Below are 24132 nucleotides of genomic sequence, written 5' to 3'. Positions count from 1 at the left end.
ACACGAAAATGTGCCCCCCCTCCACAATATATTGCCATTCAAATAGCTTTAAAATGGCACTGCCAGATGTGTACCTTATAATCCATATAACCTACTTATTTCTTACCCCACCAGCAGCTAAAGATTTTATCAGAGCCACCATTTTAAATTCAGTTGGAAAGGCATGGGAAAAAAAAAATCATGCCAAATCCTACGGATCATGGCAAGAGTGGCAGCATACGACAGAAATGGACACCTGCGCATGCACCATTTCCCAGAAATTACACGACTTTTCCATCTGTGTGCAGGCCGCCTACTGAAGTACCCGTCTAATCCAAGGCAGCCTTTCAGCAGAGCTCAGCAGACCTTTGAAAATACTGTGGCTAGAACATTTATAGGAAAGGGTCGCAGCAGTAGATCCCTCAGACCATATGATCATGTTGGGAATGAGAGGGTCACCCACCCCTCCAAGTGATTCCGAATGAGAAAAACTGTAAACCACACATCCAGGGAGCAGAGGAAAGGAGGATGCCGGGGGGAGAATGAGTGTATGCGTACTGCAAGCACTAGGAGCTATATTAGAGGCGAATATAGACGCCATCTTGGTTATTTGTAGACTTTGTTAGGGAACGGAGGCTAGCACAGGGGCAACACGCTGGTTTAGAACCGAGACCACGCAGAGCAACATACTCTGGTATGCTATTAGGGTATTATAAAAATTTAAATAAATGAGTAGGGTAAAGCACGGCGAAAGGCATCAAACAAATTAGCAAGAGATTTGATTGGCATACAGACATTAACCCCGACCATGATCAGGAGCAAGCTTCAGCGAGTTAGCATGCCATTGTCTCAGAGGCTGTAGGCCTTTGCACCCCGGAGAGGATGTGCTCTGCAAGGCCACGAGGAGGGGCAGAGTACATTCTGGCAGTTACCATTCCACAATACAGATAGTATGATCCCTCAGCGGCAACACCCCAAACGTTACAAGTCTCCAATGCTTTGATCCCAAGACTCCCACTTACCACGGCGCCAACCAGAACCACACCACCGGCCATAAAGCTGCAAGACCCCCGATCGATCAGAAAGCAAGGCTATCTTGCCTTCACAAATCAGGTCACGTGATTTGTGCTGCAAGGTGTCAGGGACAGATGACATAGCTCAAAAGCGAGGATGGAGAACCTTGGAGGCTGCTGGCGCATCTGGCAGGGAGTATGCAAGATGGTAGGACCTTAGCTCTAACCCTGGGTCCACCTCTGTGTCTGCCAGGTGATAGAGTAGCATAGTTTGTGAAATAAGTAATTGCTTTTAGGCATGTTTTATCGCGGATGACAATCCCAGCAGCACCTAGTATCCCCTATGGAGGGGGCAACCTATGTATAGGGTCACTCCAACCAGCCTCATGGTCTTTTACTGTATATGAAGACGACAGCGATGACGGCAGGTTTAACTTGCTGCTCATGCCCAATTTGGCAGAACGTTTGGCGACAGAAGAGTTCTTTGCTGATGCATTTGTATTTTGCAGAAATAAATACTTTATCCTTGCAAGCAGTGATTTGGGCCATTTCCCCTCCACCCCCAGCGGGTTGTATTTTTTTCCTGGAGTGAACATGCAGGAGCGTGCCTTCATTAATAAACTAAGTGCAAGATGCACCATATCGCAGGCCGTACTCCTGGGCATGGCAGAGGCATCGCTCTCCCACCTTGCAGCTGTGCGGTTTGAGAACACATCCTGAATTTAGGAACACCAACTCCAAAAGTCGAAATAACTTGTGAGGGGTAGTCGCCCCACAATAATTAAAACCAACAAAGCATCCAGTGCCTTAAAGAAAAACACTGTTTAAGGACCATAGGCATAACTTTGAAAACCTTTAACCTGAGAAGCATACCCAGGTATAAGAACGCATTTTTTATTAGACTACTCAGCATATCCCCCACGTTAACATGCCACTACATAAAATGTAATTTGATCAGGACACTCAGATAATGAAGGGATTCCGTACGAAGTCTCAGTGACTAATCAGCTAGTCCAGGACTCTGAGCCAGTTAACAGATGATGTATGGATTTAGATCAATTAATGGGGAGAATCAGAATGAAGCCATATTGTTCAATTGTCTCCAACAGGTAACGTCACAACAGGTAACGACAGAGTGAGGGAGCATGATCGACCCCTGCCACTCAAATACACGGATCAGTAAAGTAATTCCATGGTTTACATTCCAGTGGCTCTATAATACAGCAGGTGGCATGGCAACCCCGAGTGGTTCCTCTGCCAATTTTCAAAAGGCGCAGATAGTCATTCCGGATGCATGCAAATGTGTTACTTCACAACTATGCCAACCAACTTAGCCTTGATGAACTGCAGCCAAAACACTCGCGATTCAGGTGCATACGCTTCCAAATCAACAGAAAGTTGTATCCTACATCTAAGCTGGCAACTTTCAATGATCAGGACTGGAGGTCACCCAGTAGAGTATTGAAAACACCTTCAGCTGCGCATAGAGTTTCTAACAGCCACAACCCCAGACTGAGCCTAAGGTAGAAATACAGAAAACAGTAAGAGAGCATAAAAGAAATTAACTGGGAATCTTTAAATTGGTGTATAATAATAGTCTGTAGTACTACACATTTAAGTTTTCTGTTAAATAGGTTTCAGTATGATCAAGTCACTCAGATGTATGTAAACAACTTCAATAATATCTCCATGAAGGTGGAGAGCTAATTATTGGCCAAAAGTGGAAGCAAATTCACGGTGTAGCCTGTCAGCACCTTTGACTCCCTGCTTAGTAAATTCTGTATAGTCCAATTAGTGTCTTGCTCAGTGATTGCTGGAGCTACAGACTACCAATCACTGTCAAATAAACTAGGCACGTTACCTTCATGGACGTGGTCCAACCAGTTGGGCATACAAGGACTCAGTCATTGCTAGAGGGGTAGTTAAGCTCTAATTCACCATATTGCATTGTGTAAATTGTACTCCTCTCCCATTACCAAACACCTCAACTGACTCCTCATGAGACAGCAAATGCATCACCCGCTTCAATGCAGTTAAACCAGCCAAGTTTCAATGCTGCCAAAAACAAAGCTCCCGATTGCTGTAGCCAAACGATACAATTAGGGTAGTCTACCCATTAACCTTAGAAGAACCATGTTAACATTGATCATCAAAATGCAAGACCCAAGTCGATAACTGTGGGGAACCCTAATCAATGAGGTAGCAATGGTCCTGGTCATCATAATTGCAGAAACAGGCCCTATATTAGTATAAATCCATGGGCCAGATTATCAAAGATGTGCCTCTGTGTAAGTGAAGCAAATAAATTAAGCTAAAACGTTGCTGCTTAGATATAACAGAATGGATCAAAAAGGTTTTATGACCAATCAGTGAAAATTGAAGCAGGACATCTTATATGCGAGGTTTGCTGCGTAGCATGAAACAATATTTAGTAAACCACTTAGTTTTAGGTTATGCAACCTAACACAAAAACCAGTTCGTTTTTGCTTCAGTGCAGCCATTTTTAGATAATCTGGATTGTGACAATGCTGGTTTGCTCCATTTTGTATCATCAAAGCCTTTGCTCAATAGTTAACACTGGTACAAATGTTAAACAATCTGGCCCCTAATCCCTCCATTTCAATAAATACTGCACTATAGGCCAATTAAGTTTAACATGGTAAAAACACAAGACCACGATTATAGTCCAGGAACCCAAACTACGGAATTCCTCAATCTAATTCTCCATAAACCAATGGAATCCCCTCCAGACTAGGAAACTACTCAGTTCTACAACTGAAGGAAGCTGATTTGCAGTGAAAGAGTAAACCAACACAGCTAGCCTCCTACCACAGATACTGTCCAGTGAAGGACTGAAGGACTGGCAACACCACATTATCCTTCTTGCCCTCTCTACCAACTACTCCCACATACAACTAATCCCATTATCCTGCGAACCGAACAGCACAAAGCTTTGGAATCCAACATGCAACCCATTTCTAGTAGTGATTTTCTGCCCTATTGGTGACTGCATTTTTTTTATTCACATCTATGGATGTTTTGAAAGTCGTCTGAAACAGCATCGAGGCAGCAACTGCAGTGCTACAGAAAACAAAGAAACGAAGGTAAAATGAGTAACAGATCCTGAGTGGTGCATATGAAGCAGCACAGAGGGTAACGTGGTGCAGCTCTGTTTCTAATCACGGTCTCTTAATTCTAAGTGAGAAGAAGACGCCTGCGTTTACCCAATTTCTAAGCATTCCCAATTTTGGTAGATCAGGGAACTGGGCGCTGGGAGATAGAGATTGGGATTCACTGCATTCAGTAGTGGGAGCAGCCCTATAGTTAATGGGTGTATCAACAACTAAATATACTCCCAACAACAACAAAAAATAGGAAACAAGACACATAGAACCTTGTGCCCCTGCTTTCACTCACACAGCTCCATGGATGCGTTTTGACCATTAGTACATGTAGTACCACATGAGGAACCTATTAATGCCAGTTCCAAAGAACTAAACAGGTACATTTAAATGTGCATGAATAGCTAGGTCCCAATCGGATAAACAGTATTCTCTGACTTAGAATTTTAGAAAAGTAACGATTGAAGTGTTTGAGGCCACAGTTACTCCACTCTTACCTTCACTGAAGGATGATATTCCTCTAGAAAAGTTCATCCATCTTTTTAGAACTGCAACACATCATGCCCTTGATACACTTGCACAGTGCTCCAGATAGGATTTTATTAGTGAGCTTTTTACTCCCAATTTTTAGAATTAGAGAGTAAATCCAATTTCAAGAGAGGAAAAATGTTTTTCCTCCTTCGCAAGAGAGTAAACAGTGTCTGACAACTATGCAATTTGTGCGTAAAATTAAAACTTTGTTCGAAAACATAAGTGACAAAACAGCTGTATTTCAAAGTGGTTCTAAATGATGTATTGCACCTGTAGAAGCCATTTTCCCCACACAAGAACCTTGTAGATGCATACTACCCAGCTTCATCCCCATGATACTTGGGCAGAAACTCGAGTTACTACAGACGCCAGCTAGTTACATCGGGTGATTCACAAATCAAGTACCAGCAGCACTTCTCTGCCTCTTGGGCCTTCTGTTGCTGTCTGGCACTACCTGCTTGACAGTCACGCCATGTTTTTGCTCCATCTCTCCTTCGCTGTGCTACTGTTTCCCCGTCTCTCACTTTCTGACGCTCTGCCCAAGTGTTGCGATGCCACATTTTACGGTCTGTTTTTCACTCTGGATCTCCCATCTCTGCATTCTATTGTTGCTTGTTCCCGCCTATATCGGTTGATATAAGTCCTCTTCCTCTCTCATGTCATTACTCTGGCTATATCGGTTTATTTCATTTTCTCGGTTGTGGTTGCTACTCCTTTTGATTATCTTTCTTGCAATATCTCTTATGTTATCCGCCTGCCCTTCTCTAGTCTTACCTTTCTATTTCCATCTCTACCCACCTGCTATTGTTCTGTGTTTTATTTTACTGTCTCCACATGTCTCTTTTGCTCTGCTTCCATCCCCCCTCCTATTGTGCGTTTGTCCTATTAACTGTTTTCCTTCTCACTTTCTTTGATGCCCTATCATGTAGCTCAGTCTTCCTGTTGCTCGAATTCCTGTTTTGGATTGTTTAGTATGTTCCCTTTCCCTTCACCCCGCCTCCGCCACACCTTTGTTCTTCTGTATTACTTTAGGTTCAGAGTGGCTCTTCCTTTCCCGTTTGTCTTTTAACAGGGCACCAATCAATATTCAAAATGCTGAAAATGTCTTTTCTGTTTAAAAATTTGAGTGCAGCTTTACCATTGGGTGCTCTTTCTTAGATGTGTACATGCCTTCTTTTGGACATTAGACTGGGAATGAATAGAGTTAGAGGTTTGTCTGACCAGATGTAGCACTTGCTTGAATGCAAATGCAGATGCTTAGTACAAGAGCCCATATGAGAGAGAGGTATAGCAGCCTCGATGAGGTGTATATTCTGAGCCATTACAAGTATAGCAGCCCTGAAGAGCTGTGTGTGCTGAGCCATCACAGGTATAGCAGCCCTGATGCGGTGTGTGTTCTGAACCATTACAAGGCATAGCAGCCCTGAAGAGTTGTCTCCTGAGCAATAACAGGTATAGCAGCCATGATGAGTTGTCCTTTTTGAGAAGTCGAAAGTTAAGTCAACTATGTTACAAATGAATGTTACCTGCATCTTAAATGCATATCTCTGATGCAGTATCATTAACTCACCTATTAACATGATTTGAACTAGCAGGTTACACAATATGCTTTGCAGCATGGTTAATGACCCACTGAGCTGCCTTTCCAACAGGCTGTTGACACTGAAGGCACATAGGGTTAGGGCACTGGCAGTTCCATGTGAGGCTTGCCTGTCATAAATTGCTTGTCAAAAGCTCTAAGCCTGTTTGGACTATCCTACTTTAGTCAGGAGATTCATAATGAGGCTTTGAAATGTGCTAGATGTTTGGCAGTGGGACTCAGGAATCAGAACTGGGAGAAGCAGAAGTTTTGAAAAGCACTAGACAGAGTAGAAGAGATTGAAGTATATGACAGAAATGCCATCTCCTCACACTTCCCCATGTTGGTGGGAAGAGCTCAAACACTGTTCTTGCTCAGTGCTTTAGCTCGCTGCAGAAAATGCAAACACATGTTCGTGTTTTCTTAACAGCAGCTCTGTTAGGAAATTCAGGTACGGTCCAAAAACAGCAGTCCTGTTAAGAAATGCAGGCATGATGTAATCAGCCCGGCTGTGAATACTTGGCATTGTGCGGTGACATGGGTACGGTATAGCAGCTCTGTTGACAAATTAGGCTACTTTGACTGAATATATATAGCAATCCTGTTGAGAGGTACAGGAACAATCTGTGCCACTAAAAATATATACAGCACTGCATCTACCTGTATCCATTATACCCGCTTGCGGTGAGTGGTCAGAGTTAAAGTTCAGACCACATACCTGGCTATGCAATTGGTGTGCTTTTGTACAAAGTATGAAATGTCCATGTTGCTGCAACTGCGCTGCCGCTATTAAAAAGGCAATTAAGCAGAAATGCAGCCCTTGTTTAAGAATGTTTAAGAACATTTTCATTTTACACAATACTACCTGTGTCCTAAAGCAAAGTGAAAAGCATGTTCATGATTCAAGATGCTTTCATAACACTGCAACCTACAAAATGCAGGCAGTTTAACAAAGTGAACAAAACACAAATTCCCTTTTACATTACTCAGAAAGTATTATCTAGATAAAACAGAGGAGAATGTTAAAAAAATTAAACAGAGCAGGACTAATCCCAGTTGCTTTTTTCAAGGAAATATGTTGATTACTTTAAGAGTGGACTTGCAAGCTGCTGCTAGCCAGGCTGTCATCAGTGTGGTCAATGATTTATGTGGGTGCTGCCATAAATAACCTGTGTAAGTGGTACACAAGGAATAGCTAAAAGGGACGTAGTGACAAGATTTCTGTGCGTAAAAAGGCCCCATACGCACCTTATCTGGTGGGCTGTACTAGCACCGCTAAAGTCTAGGAAACAAAAGAAGTCCATTGCATTAAATTCATGCTACACACCAAAAGTATTGAGTGCTAGACTTGCCAAGGCTGAACGTATCTGGTGAAAAAACTCCCTCAGATACCAATCATGCAGCTTATAAACTTGCAGCCAGGTTCTTAAAGCAAAAAATAAAGCAAAAAATAAAAAAAAGTTGAGTCCAAACTGATTGTCAGAATGGAACTAGCAACATCTCATCCTAAAGAACTGTTCAGTATTTTACAGGAATTAAAGGGGACTACAATTAAATCCTCGATGACCATTGATAACAAATGGCTTTATCCAGAAAACTCAAAACCATCAACAGCACATTGCTTATCAGTTGAAAAGTAACTCCTTCCTCCAGTAACACTATCGCTCCAGAAGCTCCATTATTTACCTTTAAAGGGTTATCGGAGGAGGTTATGGAGGCGATACGAAAGTTAAAACCAACATCATGCAAGGGGGAGAACTTTTCTGCCTCGATGTTTAAAGGATAGTTCCGGGACTTTTTTTTTATTGTCCCTACGGTTCGGCCATGTGTTTTTAAGCATAAATCGGTAGATCGTAGAAAACTTTCCTATGGACCTTACCCGACTTTTCGTCCATTAACGCACTCGAAATCAGCCGCCATTTTCTGATAATCCTATCATTTCCCCCCATCGCCCTGGCTCACCTGCTTTTGCGGCACTAAATCAAATCCCCCGCCCCTGAGCCTGACTTCAGCAGACGCGTACTGCCCATTTCCCAACGCCAAAGCACGTTTCGTGTCAACAATCGCTGCGCCTCAGCTAATGAAGTGTCGCCATGCAAATGGCAGGACGCCTCTTTCCTCTATAAGTATAAACACACCGTTTCACAACACACAGCAGCAGATTTTCGATTCCATTACTCTCTCTGTGTTACTTTGAGTATTCTGTGACTCGTTTCTGTGCTCTGGTCAGCTACCTTCGCCGCTTCTAGGCCTTGTGAACACCTGTACCATCTCTGTAAATTATTTTACTTTCTTTAACACACAATGGCTACAATAATGCCGTATATGTACGAGCCCGAGTACACCGAGGAAGAACTACTGGAAAGGCAAGCACGCGAAAACGATGGGGATTCGGACGGCAGTTGGGAGGACCAGTCAACGGATGAAGAGCCTGGACCATGTCGCATGGACGGCGTCTTCACCTGGTGCATGTGCAATCGGTGCAAGCTAATGCCAACTGAGGAGGAGAACTGCTGCTGCCGTGAAAATTCCGGGTGCTTGGCCTACATTTCGGAAGGCGAGCCAAGTCCGCAATGCATCACTGAGCTGCCAGAGTTCAGGGAAGCCTGCCTCTCACGGACCGTGTTGAGGATGATGATGGTGCTTATGCACGAACTTCGCTGCACTGTTCGTCCGCGTAATCCGAGTAACGAGTAAGTATACTCTGGTTGTGATGTCAGTGATGCCACTACTATTTCATGGTCGTCTCCCACATATAAAATTACATCTACATATCATTCGAATGCATGTAAATTGGTTCCATATTGTGCATTTTCTAGATAGAATTTTTTTCAAAGCAGAATGACATTTTTTACCTGAATCGACAGTGATAAGAAAGTTTTGTCATTTTAATACAGTTTGCATCTTTCATTTTCACAGGTGGTACAGGCTGGTGGCCTATCGTTGCTTCACTTGGTGGCTTCACGGGAGGCTCGGACACCGCGTTCGGAGAGTAATACCTGCCTGTGCGGTACTTGCCATTAGACAACATTTCCCCAGCGACAGTGGACAAAACCGCGGATTTTCCCTGGATGTGCTGCAACCGGAACTTTACAATGTGTAATGCTTATTATTTATGTTCAATTGAAATTAAGATCTAAAATAAAACCCAACATATATTTTAACAATGGTTGTTTTGATTTTTTAAATGAATCTAGTGTGTCTCCATTGAATAGTCTTCCTGTGCCTTGTCTTGTCACACCACATGTCTCCGGCCAGCATCCTCCCTCACGCTGGCCGCCCACCTTCAATCCACATAACCGTTGAACCCATATGCAATGGGTTATAGGTAAATAATCCATATGGTTGATCATAATAAATCATCCTTTTGGGCACCGGGTACAGAGATAACCCCCTCTGGCCCGTGCCGCCTTGCCATCACAGGCCAGCCTGCTGCTGACTAACTGCCTAGGCATCCAGGGTCTCCAGGGTGAACTGCACCCATATATTCTCCTGGGAGGGTGAGGTATTTATAAACTCACACCCCTGCCTTCCATGTACTAGATCCTGCAGGTAGCCTCTTACATGCAGTTAGATGGCCTCTCCTTGGTGAGGCCCTGCGGCAAACGAGTCTTGTCTGCACGACCACCGCCCCAATCCACCCCCCCGCCCTATCAAAGGCAGTTCGCACCGGGGTACTTGTGCTGGCAAGTGGAGCTGTCAGGGAGCGATAAAGGCCAAGAGGTGCCAAAGACCATGTACACTTCAAAGTGGTCTATAGAGCATGGGTTGTTGTTCCCATGTCTACCTCCAGACCCCGTGTCTCCTGCCAAGCATCCCCCCCTCACGCTGGACGGCCCCCTGCAAACCGCATAATGCCACGACATATACACGTCATTCATTCACAAACACACCCCTGTTTCGAATTGTTTATAACCCACTTCATATTCTAATGAGAACTTCTTTGCGCTTTGCTAGTCAACCCGCGAAGGTGCTGGTTATCTGCTCTTCGTCTCTGTGAACTTCCGTGACCACTTCGAGGAAACTCGTCAGTTTGCAACCTGTGAACTGCTCCCTGTTCTACGACAAGAAACTACTCTGATCCCTGCATCTAACTGTTTGTTCGTCAAGGTAAGGCCATGTACCATAATCATTTTGCGTCCAATTTCTTTTCGTTCAAGACAGTACATGCAAGGAACTAGTCACATGTTCTGAGTTTAGTCAAATTATCTTTCTATTTTTTTTAAAGTTATTCAAATACTTATCCGCATGTGAATAACGTGTATAGTTCCAAGAACCAAAACGAACCTTGCATTGAACCTTTTATGTGTCATTTAATTTTTTAACACATTGGTATTCATAGAGAATTGTTGATCTTTACTTTTCAGAACTTTCCACAATGCCTGCCTGTTCCATTGGCGGTTGCCCTTCGAAGACCCATAATAAATCTGAAGGTACTATAATGCATGTTTTCCCTAAGACAATAGATCAGATAAGAGAATGGGTCCGATATTGCGGATATCCACCGTCTGAGCTTGAAAGTAGAGTCCTAGAAGTCTTTGCGGACAAGAGGGGTGATCGATACCGCATCTGCAGCAGGCACTTTAGCTCAGACATGTACTCCACATCATTGCTAATAAAGAAGAACACACCGCGAGCGAGGCGAAAATTGCTCTCAACCGCTATTCCCACTCTATTCGTCCACATCCCTCCACTGGTGAGTCAAGTTTACGTATTTATCTCTCGGCCTTGCGGTAGTGTGTAGCATTAGCTAACAATAATTTCCCCATTTATGTATCCACTCAATATGAAGGCGGAAGATTCTCCATCCGTGTCGTTATTGCAGTCATCAGCCACTTCAAGCGCCTATCGGGTAATCTTACTTAGCTATTCTGCCACTGACTTGTTTTAGGCATGTAAATCAATAGTTTTAATTTATCGTGTGATTATTTTACCTAATGGTACACCCTTGTACTCGTCCTCTAGTCTTTGTTTTCAGTTATAATTATTGTTATCCAAAATAATGCAAGTACTGTCTTTCAGGGAGATGCTGAGGAGTCCAACGTATTGACGACAACCGTTGATGTCACTCAGATGCTCGAGGTACGTTTCCGGACAGTTCCATCGATGGAGATCATCAGATCTTGCATTCTTGTAGCGTGATTGTTACACACAATGTTTCTTTCGTTTTTAGCCATTGATATGTCCTTCTGTCGTCGCCCTCCTATGTGTCTTCTTTTTTCAATATTGTGTTCATTACTAATGAAAGTCCTATGTTTCAGGGAGTCGATGGAGCATTAGTCCAAGAAGAAGGGGGAGCATGCAGTTACGGGTCGGCGCAACAGCTTGCAGAAGTGTGCACCGCAGTTACATCGTCCCTTGATGTTCTTATGCATTTCGAGGTATGGATACTGACAGTTCGATCAAGCGAAATCATATGACGTGATTACATCCGCTATACTTCCTTCTTTATTAACGCAAGTACTATGTTTCAGGGAGATGACGGAGCTTCTTCTACAAGAACATCACCCCTAGTAGTTGATGCAGATATCTGGGTGGTGACACTTCCAACGATCGAGCAAATCGAATCATATTTAGATATCCATTATTTATTTTAGACAACTGATCATTTGTGCAGGTCTATTTAGATGAGCCGTTGACGCCTGCACAAAGTGTATGTTCTTTTTAACAAAATAGAAAACCATACTAATGCAATTACTGTGTTTCAGGGAGTTACTGAAGCATCATCTTCAATAATATCATCAATGGAAGTCTATGAGGAGCCCGAGGTATGGATCTTGACAGTTCCATCTAACTAGATCAACAATGCGTGAATAATTGTCGTTTGAATGTTCTACACAAAGTGTTCATTCGTGTTTTGCTATTGAGATGTACGTGGGTATTGGTCCCCAAGTACATTTTGTGTTTTCAATATTATTATACATACTAATGAAAGTTCTATGTTTCAGGGAGTCGATGGAGCGTCAGTGCGTGATGGATGTGCTTATCATGAAAATATAGTCGTTGCAGCGCAAGAGGAAGTGGAGACATGCACACACGAGTCGGAGCAACATCGTCCCGATGTTGAAGTTCGAGGCAAGAAAGTTTCAAAGAAAAGAAAGCAAAAGAAGGTTAGTGTCCTGGTCACTATATTATGTTGTTTTTCACTGTTAATAGTTCAATACTGTAAATTGTGTTTAAACTGAACATCCCTTTTCCAATCTGTCCTCTAGTTGCGAGTGGGTGAACGAACTAGATCTACACAGACAGTGAAGCGAACGAGAGATGTTGCTTGTCAAACCTTTTGGCAGGGACTTGAGACTGGAGATGCATCGTGCCAATGGGAAGAATATGAAGTGATTGACAACGGAGCTATACCACATCCAGCCATTGATAGTGAATGTCCTCCTGGTAGTTCGGATGCAGTCGGAGATCAATTCACAGAATCCACACCCGCAAAAACTAAGACCGCGAGAAAGTTGAAGAAATTGTTTTATTCACCCATCACCGGAGAAGGAACAGATGTTGCAATGGAAGAGAATGAAGTGGACGACAATGAAACACCATCAATATCACTGAACATAGCGGAAGACGATATCAGAGATTCTACCTTTCATGTGAGTGACATGTCCTCAACGTTACAGGCCAAACCAGCTGGGATGCAGAGTGACAGTATAAGGAAAGAGGCCAAATTCATTGTATTCGATAGTTGTTTGATTGATATTATTATTCGGATGAAATGTGGGCATTCGGTTGGTGGGGAAGTATGTGGGGAGCCATTGATTATTGTGACTCGTGCAATTCGAGGCACTAACCTTAAAATACATGCCACCTGTACAAAATATCATCCTTTCTCATGGTCTGCACAACCCATGCTGGGGCAACTGCCAGCAGGCAATCTACTTTGTGCAGCGACTGCACTTTTTAGTGGTTCAAGTTTTAAAAAAGTTAGAGTCTTTCTTTCAGTTTGTGGGAATCCATTTCATTGCGAAAACTCAGTTCTACAAATACCAAACCGATTATCTATTTCCAGCCATTAGCGAAGCTTGGAGAATGGAAAAAATGTCTATTGATAGTACATTCGCGGGCAAACGGTTCAGGCTAGCCGGTGATGGACAGTGCGACAGCCCAGGATTTTTAGCCAAGTACTGCACCTACCACTTTCAGGACATGGAAAGTAAGAAAATTGCGAGTTCGGTGGTCGTGCAGGTGTCACAAAGTACATCCTCAGTGGCCATGGAGAAAGTTGGCTTTGTAGCATCATTGCAAGAACTACAATCGCGGGGAATGGTGATCGACCTGATAGCCACGGACAGACGTTTCAATTGCCAAGACAATGAGAGAAGAGTACAAAAATATAAATCAACAATTTGACGTTTGGCATCTTGCAAAAACAATCAATAAAAAAATGTCGGCTGCGGGTAAAAAAAAAAAGATATGCAAGGTATTTCACAGTGGTCCAAGTCAATCAGCAACCATCTTTGGTGGAGCTCAAAAACATGTGGAGGGTTGTTGGAAATTCTACTGGAAAAATGGCGGTCAGTAATGTTACACTGTAGCAACGTTCACCGCTGGACCACAAACCAACATTTCCACAATTGTGAACATGGCCATTTGTCCACAGAGGAGGCACGGAAGAAGAAGTGGTTGATTCCTTCATCACCCACTCACAAAGCCATTGAAAAGATTGTATTTGATAAAACTATAACAAGAGATTTGAGGGGACTCACGGAATTCTGCCACACAGGAGATTTGGAGGTGTTCCACAATATGTGCCTAAAGTACAGGCCAAAACGATTGCATTTTGGCATGGAGGGCATGATAAATCGGACTCTTCTAGCGGTCTTGGCACATAACCATAATGTTGGCCGTCAACAAAGTAGGACGACCGGAACTTTAGGGACTCTTCGCTACAATAAGGCCTTCACAAAAAGAAGTAAACAATGGGTTATCAAACCAGTGTTTGAGGATATGCAATATGACTTTATTGAGAGACTTATTGTTGATGTCCTAGATAGGCACATACATGGAGTTGTGAACGAACCTGTGCAGGGGACAACTGCATTGCCACCCAACATTGCCTCTGTTCCATGTCCACCTAAAGCAGAGCTCATTGAGAAATACACATTGCGGTTTAAATGATTGTAATTTGATTGTCTGTTCTCTCGAGTCTCCTCATGTTGCAGGCCCATTGAATATGTGTATCTATGTAATGTGTAAATAAAAGTGATTGCTCAGTGTACATGCAATGTGTCTCTCCACCGTTGCCCCTCCCTTCACCGTGCATTAGTGCGAACCACCCGGGTGTCACCTGTGACTTTGCTCTCGAGTCTCCTCATGTCGCAGGCCCATTGAATATGTGTAGCTATGTATTGTGTAAATAAAAGTGATTGCTCAGTGTACATGCAATGTGTCTCTACAACCTTGTTCATTTGCGCATTGAATTAAACCAAACAGTAATATAAATCATTTTTCAAAATATATAGAATGTCTCCGTATTTATGGTTCTCTGGGGCTGCAAATACATGCACACAAAATGCAAAGATGGAGTGTAAATTTCAAGTCCTGTGAGATGGCCTTACACTGAATGTAGCTAACTAGGAATGTGTGCTTGTTCAAAGTGAAGGTCAGCTGCTTTGATTTTTTGCTCGGGTGCCGGAATGGCCCACGACTCAGTATAAGGTTCTATTGTTATTTGACCTTGACAGGTCGGGACCATCCCGAAAGACTTCTTTTTGGGGGTGTGGTGCAATAACGTAAACGATAATGAATATAATTTCAGAAACGAAAGCCATTTAATGTTCGTTCATTAGAAGAAATAACGTCGGCATAGAAGGAGTGGTATTTCGGGGCTGCCCTACGCACAGACACAATGGAAAATGCAAATATAATGTAAGTAACTCTTTAGATGAGTTTATACCGCAATTTAATTACTATACAGTAGCTTTAAAGACGGGTTAAGTTGTACTTGTTCGTTCTATGTGGCATATTGTTTTGTACCGCGCACTATCTTGAGGAGAACCATCTCCTTTTACGGAAGCACCTCAAAACCTTCCTCTTTGCTTCTGCTTTCTCTCTCTCCCTCTCCCCTGCTACAATCCTACAGCCCCCCCTTCCCAGCACTTGTTCTTCACTTACCTTGCACTCGCCACCAGCTGGCCCCATGTATTTATTATTTTATGCTACTTACCTTGTACTCCACTTCCCCTTGCACTTCCCCTTGCACTTTTACCTTCCCCCTACCCCTGCACTTGCGCGATCTGAATTACACCTGGCCTAGTAGGGTCGTTGTCTGTCTTCTCCTTGTCCCCCCCCCTCCCTGCCTCGCCACGCCTTGAAACACTTGTGTATAGGCGCGTTGCAAATGCCATATTATATCATATCAGTGACGAAGTGGTCCACTGGCGCTCAGACGGCTCTGAAAAAGGCGGAGGAGAGGGGGTGGGTTACTGGAAATGACGTATAATACCCAGTTGCACTGTCCTAGCTATGAAATAATTTCCCGACCTAATATATAAAATGAATAATTTTAATAAAGATCTGATGGTGAGACTAATTTCATTTTTTATGTTTTAAAAACAGGTACATTATTGTCTGTGTCATGAGTACCAGACACCGGCGGATGGCTTTTACAGCCGCCAGTTGCTTCTCCGCGTGAACAACGTTACCACCCTGACCATTTTATGGGACGATCGCCAAGTACAAGTATGCCCTTACGCGGTACTAACGGCTAGATGCAACATACAGACCGTTGTGGTGGCCTAGTGCCTCGTTGTTGGAACAGCCATGCGATTATCAGTGCGACCGAAGAGCTTATTTTATCGTAAACCAACACCCTGTGTACTGCACACAAACATCGCTTGCCTCAAGACGAACTATTTTGGATCGAGAGCAAAGAAAAATGCAAATCGCTGAATATTCTCTAAACATTTGATGTCAAATAAATGTACTTCACCAAATTTACAATCTTGCGGTTTGATTTGAAAGTACAGTTTCATATTCCGAATTGTGGCGCGCTGTGTTGTGAGCTGATCTGTGTTGGTTTCCGGGTTCTGTGTGGAGTCGCGTAGAAGACGCCTGGGCGCGTGTGCATACGCAGCACAGTCACGTCACGGAGAGAGGCAGGGAATATGAATGTTTTGATAAAGTCTGTTTCAGGGGCGGGGGATTTGATTTAGTGCCGCAAAAGCAGGTCAGCCAGGGCGATGCGGAAAGTGATAGGATTATCACAAAATGGCAGCTGATTTCGAGTGCGTTAATGGACGAAAAGTCGGGTAAGGTCCATAGGAAAGTTTTATACGATCTACCGATTTATGCTTAAAAACACATGGCCGAACCGTAGGGACAATAAAAAAAAAGTCCCGGAACTATCCTTTAAGGTTTGTACCTTGAGTCAACCACATTTATTAATCAATCTTTCCAGGAAGACTATGTTCCTGACAATATCAGAGCGGCATGGATCACACCATTGCTAAAAAAAAGAAAACCTTGATCCCATGGATGAGGCCAATTACAGACCCATCAAGAACGTTCTGTTTGTGTTCAAAATATTGAACAAAATCGCATATAATCAATATCAAAAGTTCATAGAGCAACAAAACATTCTTGCTTCAGAACAATCTGGCTTTCGCCCCAATCAGGGGACAGAGACTGCGCTTTTAGATTTAAAGTCCAACATTGCAAACATTATAGATGGTGGCAATATGGCACTACTTCCTTTACATCTCTCTGGCGCGTTCTATTTGGTTGATCATTCTCTTCTAGCAGACAGACTAATAAGTTAGCAATTGTACCCACTCGGCTGCCTCAAATCTTTTCTTAGACCAAGAACCGCAAACGTGGTTATGGAAAACGCTCAATCATGCAGAACCTATCTTCTATGTGGAGTTCCCCAAGGTTCCTACCTGTCGCCACTGCTTTTTAACATTATTCTCGCCCATTGTGTGATCTTCTCTCCTCTCTAGGGATATTGTGCACAAATTATGCAGACGACACCCAGTTTTGAAGCTCTATGGATCTTACACTGAGGACTCTGAAATAATTAATGAATTCTTTTCAGCCATTCAATCTTGTCTGCCCATGAACTCATTAGCCCTTAATAACTCAGAGCTGCTTATCCTAGGTACCCAACAAAGAAATTAGAAAACTAGACCTCCTATACAAAACTTTTAATATTGTCCCTGATCATGTATTATTTTTTTTTTAATCCCATCTCTCATTTAAGAAGCATGTCATTTACATTAAATCTTCTTGGGTCTACTATATCCACTTGATGTGGCAGATTCGCCCATATCTTTCTGAGGCAAACCGAGCATCGATTGTTGCTGCCATTATGAACACAAAATTGGATTATTGCAACAGCCTGCTAGTAGGGACCTCCCAGACCAACAAGAAAGCTGCAGGTCACACAAAACGGCACGGTACGGGCAGTATGTGGCCTGAAACGTCAAGCATTATTGTCTGACTCACAGAGGAAACTGCATTGGTTCCTGGTGGAGTGAAGGATTCAGTCTAAGGGCCGGACCATGGTATTTAAGTGTCTTGAGGGTGAAGTGCCTTCTTATCTTTGCTCTAGAAATAATAAGATCCCATTCATACACACCCTTCGTTCCATTAATACCCTCAGACTACATCAACAACGAGCCACCCAAAAGAAATAATTGGCAGAGCTAATTTTGATGTCTGGGCACCAGCCTTATGGAACATAACTCCATCGGACCTCAGAGAAAGTCTGTCAACGACCATCTTCAACAATCACTAAAAACATTTCTGTTTGATAAAGGAATAGGCTAAACTCTATTGCAGCCTAGTGTGCCCTCCTCTTGATGACCTGTGTGTTTTCTGTTGTATGACTTGTGAGAACTCTGAGGCCTACGGGAGTGTGGCGCAATGCAATTTAGATCTATTTCTAGATAATTATTTCTAAAACAGTTTTGTTTTCCAGTTAAGACATATTTGCATGCTTCTGAAAAAAAAACTGGGAATTGGACTTTTCTTTTTTTTAAGTTGGGAGTAAAAGGATTTTGTAGGGAGTAAAAATTTAGTAAAATACTCCTACTTCCGCATCTTATCTGGAGCATTGAGTAGGAGAAATGTGTAGAAGAAAGGTCAACTGACTCCCTAGATCACATATCTGTTCTCAAACAGGTGTTTGCTGGACTAAAAGACAAAACCGGATAGTTACCCTGCAAGCCAGCTGAACCGAGTGAGGGGGTGGGAGGTGTGAGGGGTCTTAACTGGCTACTGAATTTTCCATGGCCCTCAAAGCATTTCTATAGGCTCTCTCCAGACACTGCCTAAATATGAGGCGGTCAGTACTGGTTTGTTTTATTCACTTATAATGCCACCAGACCCGAAGGTAACCGGGAGGCCAATTACAAATTCCAAGCAAAACAGAATATATACAGTATGAGGAAGATCAGAAATAGAATACAAGCAAGATAGAATATGTACAGGCACGAGTAGGTTATCCCAGGCACGGGCAACAAGCAGGTAGTTGCTCGCCTAACGGGGAGTTATAGTGGGCAGCAGGATGTATATATACACACTAGGAAGTATCCAGAGTCTAGACCGAGATAGTGAGCAACTAGAAGTTGGCAGACTTCAGTAGATTGATATAGTTGGATCTGTATTTCGGCAGAGGTCACCTTGGCAGTTGGATGGCTTGAGAGAGAGGTTGACTTTCTCCGCCTTAAGGATAGAAGTTTTGGAGAACATGAATCGCACAACTGAGTACTGTTCCTTTGAAGAGGGGGTGGGGGGGGGGGTCGGTACTCAAGTTGTTGGTCTGGGATGGTTGATTGAACAAGGCTTTTTTCCTTGGCCATTTTCTTTTGGAGCATAGTTACTTTATTTGATAGTGCTTGTTGTATATTTGCATACCATGTTTTATCTTTGGAGCATGTATCCGGGACGGGGATGGGTGACTAATTCCTTGAGGATGGTAAACAGTTCCCTCATACTTGAATTAGCATTAGATATACGTTTGTTGTATGAATTTCACTTGGCCATGTGGATTTCCTTTTTGCAATGGGAGGAGATTTATTTTGCTAAGTTTATTTTTGTGGTCTTGAGACGGGCTTAGCCTCCAAGCTGTTTCACAACTTTTAAGTTGTCGCAAATCCTTTAGTTCAGGGGTGAACCATTTATTTAGATGGGATTTGGGTTTACTTGGTCCTAGAAACTAGAAACTAAGCAACTAAACATATTGCCCTTTATCAGGTAGGCAAAATCTAAATTCCAGGCAAGGAAGAAGTGCAATCCGATGCGCAATGGTTCTAGTCTAGCAATGAAGTCTGGCAATAAACATATGTAGAGGATATCTACGTTCAGCATTGAAATTAGAAGTACCCGATACTGGTCTAGGGTACAAATAGTTTGTGGGCCCCTGCAGCAGAACGCTGTGTGGTCCCTTTAGACAGCTGAGGAACATATAAGTTTGTCTTTAAAATACAAATTGGTTGCATACAGAGTAGTTAATAGTTGCAAACGTAATAGGGCAGCACAACTAACGGCTGGATTGCAAGTGATAAGGGTTGCAAATCGTGCAGGCTAACAGTTTGAGGAGGCAATGTGGAAATTGGTAACTGATTACAAGTAAAGAATGGCAGAGACGTAGCATCAAAACGGCTGTGGTCATGAGTACATAAGTAAGATAAAGTTTAGGTCCCGAAGGCGAGTTGGTCAGCAGCTGGAGATGAAAGTGCTCAAAGAGTTTGTGACTGAGTCAGGTGACGCGCAATGAGGTAGTGTGGGTTAGCCTGCCTAGGTAGCGGCGCCGCACCAGACAAAAACTGGGCTTGGCAGGCAATCGGGCATGAGGGGTCGGGGCTGCTTGTACTTCCCAGTGGTGTGGGGGATGGGCATAAGTCCTGGCCGAGGTCCGTACGGCTCTGGACAGGCGATGGTCTTACGAATGTGGGCCTTTCGGGAGGTGGGCCGGCTCACACCTCAGTGGCTGATTGGCTGCAGCTGGAGCCAATCAGGAACACATGTAGTCAGGCTGGGCCATTGCAGGGATGGAAAAAACAGGGCGGCCATTTTAGAGGGGAGATGGCCTCGTGTGGGACAATGGTGGCTGTTCTAAAGATGCCTCTTCCCTAATGTCGCTCATCAGATGTAGGCACTTGTTGCAGTGAATGATGCAGCACAACAGGGATCATAATAATGGTGGATTACCGCACAGGATGGGCTACAAGTAATCTTGGCTTGCTAAATCATTGGCAGGTGCTGTGGCCAGGTGGCTTACCTCGCGTAAATGCCAAGATGGGTAGAAAGCGTGTAGCTGCTATGGCAGCGTGTGGAGCTCCTGCTCCTCCTAAGGCCTCCTGCACCTGACGGAGATATATACAAGCTACCCACGTTTATAATCTGTGGATATATATGTTATGAGTTTTAGGTAGCGCGATATGAATAGATAATAAAAAACAAAGTCTAGCAATTATACACCAAATTCACTCCAAGGAGCATGTGAAGCAGGTCTCTTTGAAACCTTATGCTCTGGCTCATTTAAATGTATTTTACTCAATTTAATTGTTTTTTTTTTTTTTTTACGAAAACACAACAATCTGGCATGTGCAGTAGGACGAAATATGTTTTAGATGCACCCGCAAGGTTTCACTCTTAAGCAGGTAAAGACTTCAAGATATCAAAAACCCAAGGCACAAGGAATATCCACATGTTATCCTTTCTCTGAGGTAATGCTGTCACCTCTTCCCCCGGCCCCATAATACCCAATGGATCATGTGGTATGCAGAGGCTGGATGTGGGTTTGCAGTGCGTTCTGATGGGCTGAACGAGGACACTTGGCCCCGTAGACTAGAACGAGAAAAGGGCTGCCAAAATGTGTTTTTTTGGCAGGGCAGGGCTTGCAGTAATCTTTAGTACCATAATGTGGCATTTTAAAAAGGTGGCATTGTTATGTATTAATTGTTATTGGTCACTTTGCAACTGTATATTATTGTTTACCTTTCAACTGCATTATTTATTTCAGGCACGATTGGCCCAGCAGGAGCAGGTTCAGTTGGATGTACACGTTGCGTGATCTGGTTTAGTTCTAATGTCCCATGTTCACTCCTTCCTTATATAAGTGGCCTGCCAAGGGGTTCTGAAGAGCAATCTGCGACAGGGGCTGTGTAGGAAGGACGGCCTTGCATGGCCATACATAAAGGATCAAGAAATGTACTGCAGGGCTTGAACATGTCCCGGGTCTCACAGGAGTGTTTCAAAGTATCTGTACTGTTTCAATTCTGTCTTACAGGCTTTAAACCACTCTCATACCAAAGTATTCGTAGAATATTCTGTGGCAACTTATTTAGCAATATTTGTATTACATATGAAATACCATTTCCTCACTAATCACTTAGGAGCAGGGGCTTTTCTACATTACTAACCAGACTGAAATAGAACAACAAATCAGGGTAGTGATTTGCCAAACATCACAAGAGCCATTCCAGATTTGGCCAAAACCTAAATCTGAAAATAGCAAAAGGCTCCCTTTAACAGAGCCCAGCCTTAGTGCATCCAGCGATAGCATTTGCATATCAGCAGCAAAGCTTTTGATGTACAATAGAAAAAGGAGAGGGGCGAGGACGCATTTGGACTGCAAATGGATTTGTTAGTTCTCCCCCTTTATTCCATCTTACATATGCATAGTTACTAGAATATAGTGACATAAGGATTTGAAAAGCGGCACAGGAACCTGGAGATAAACCATAACCTTCCACAGTTTGTTTCTGTAGACGTTATCAAAGGTTGTTAGGAGATTGACAAATGTCAGGTATTTGGACTGCGATTGAAAGGTGACAACATTTTGCAGAATAAGGGCCAACCTAAAGGCCTAGTCAATAGTTGATATGCTTTCTAAGCCCTGCCTGAGCACAGGACAAGATGTTATGTTCTTCAGCCCAGTTTTCCCCAGGGACTGAAGTAAAACCTTTGAATAAATCCTGGCAAGAGAATCAATAAGTGATAGGCCTAGAGTTTGCTACATGGTCCAGGTCTCCCTTTTTATGATTTGGGATTGACTCTCCCTTCCAACGGCGTGGAAGGACAGGTTAGCCAAACTTCGTTAAACAATTTTGTTAAAAAGGAGACCCATATATCTATATTGCTCCTAAAAGAGATTGGGCCTCATTCCGAGTACGGCTCTAACCAATGGCGCTATTAACGCCTTGGTTGACGCCGTACCCGGACCGGCAGCGCCTTGGTGGATGGCGGAATCACCGCCCCATTCCAAGGTTGGCGGGGCGGTGATTCCCCATTCACCAAGGCTCTTCCCCATTCCCAAATGAGCCCCCATAGGGCTCAATGGGAATGGGGAAGATGCAAATAACGGTGACCGTTCATTACGGTTACCGTTATTGGCTTGCAGGCCCCTTTGCGCCCTCGACTTTAACACCTGCTCAAAGCAGGCGTTAAGGGCGAGGGCGCAGAGGGAACTCGGAGTATGGCGGTAAGGGAATACCGCCACCGGTCTCGTTACCGGTGGCCGCTATCCCTTACCGCCATACTCGGAATGAGGCCCATTGACGGGATAAAAATCAGGCCCCGGAGCCTTGCCATTGTGCTGTGAAAGGATAGCTCCTTCAACTTCACTGATAGAAAAAGTGGGCACACAACCTGAGCAATAGGTTCATAGGCCTCATTTAAATCGGTCTCACCAAAACCCAATGCCTCGATATCCAGTTCAGATTCAACCTGCTTTAGGGACTGCTTTACCCATCCCTCTGGTGCAATGAGGTCTCTTGTTCAGAGTTGGACCAGATCTTACAAAATACATTTGTGTTTTGTGTCTAAAATGCATGGAGCAATGCAGTCCACTGGTCCTCCATATGTTTAAACGCGTTTGTTTCCAACAGGGCCTTGTATCATTTCTATCATTTTGTTTTTTGATTTCACAAGGACAGCTTTTGCTCTTCTACATTCTCAGTCACACCAGACATGAACATTGTTGATGTTGGGCTTTTGCGCCATGGTGTTCCTAGTTAGTAGAGGAGACAATAATTCCACTAACGAATTGCAGAAGCCAATAGGAGTGAGACTATAATTAAAAATGTGCATATTGTTCCAAAAATGGCATTATAACTTGGTAAAGTTTTGCAAGAATTTCACCATCAAAGTTCATTTACCATCTTACTGATGTCAGGGGTATGGTATCAATTTCTACATATGTATGGAATCGAGGCGGGCGGGATTAAAACATTCATCCTTATTGAGAGTTAGAAACAATGGATCATGGTCACTTTCCACACGCTCAATCTTACATTTTTCAATTTGGGCTAAGAAGTTCAGATACCAAAACACAGTCAATGCTGCTGGATTTATTCAGATGCCAAAATCAGCTGTGGAATCATAGTTAAACATCCATTACAGACATTTAGGCGAAAAGGTATACAGGATTCTGCATTTGTCTCCTGCAAAAGATGCAAGTGCTTAGGTGGATGGGAAATAAGGAACAAGTTCTCGAATGACCGAAAAATTCTTAAACAATTTTTTTTAAATAAAAATGCAGCAAAAGCTCAAAGGGCAAAGTACGAGGACTTCCAAAACTTGAACATGCGGTAAAAATCTGAAGATGGCGGCCTGAGGAGGGGCTTAGGTGGAGGGCAGTCATAGGCTGGGGGCAGTTTGACCAGACTGATTGGTTGTTAGGAGAAAGACAGTTCAGAAATGAAACAAATGATTTTCTCTTTTACTGAGGATTCCTAGCCTGATGACGGGGGGAATATTCATGAGCATGTGAATCCATGCCAAACCCCATGCTGGAGAAGGGCCAGGATCCCACAAGCTTCATCCTCGAAGGTCATATCTGCCGATATCCCATAAATCTCTAATTTACCAACCATTTTTGTCGTCGTGCATTTTAATTTATGGTTTTCTTTTACATTTTCTCCATTTGACTTCAATCCTCCTTCTCGGACCCGAACTG

General features: G+C 43.3%; 1 protein-coding gene across 2 annotated transcripts in view; it reads right to left on the bottom strand.

Annotated features, from left to right (window-relative positions):
* Nucleotides 1-24132, bottom strand: part of LRPAP1 (LDL receptor related protein associated protein 1) — a 109506-nt gene that overhangs the window by 64086 nt on the left and 21288 nt on the right. The gene's annotated exons all lie outside the window — the stretch shown is intronic.

This window comes from Ambystoma mexicanum, chromosome 6q (assembly GCF_040938575.1).
Source record: "Ambystoma mexicanum isolate Mex_15411 chromosome 6q, UKY_AmexF1_1, whole genome shotgun sequence".
NCBI lineage: Eukaryota > Metazoa > Chordata > Amphibia > Caudata > Ambystomatidae > Ambystoma > Ambystoma mexicanum.
The sequence above is the reverse complement of the archived record's forward strand: the minus strand, read 5'-3'. Positions and strand labels throughout refer to the sequence as shown.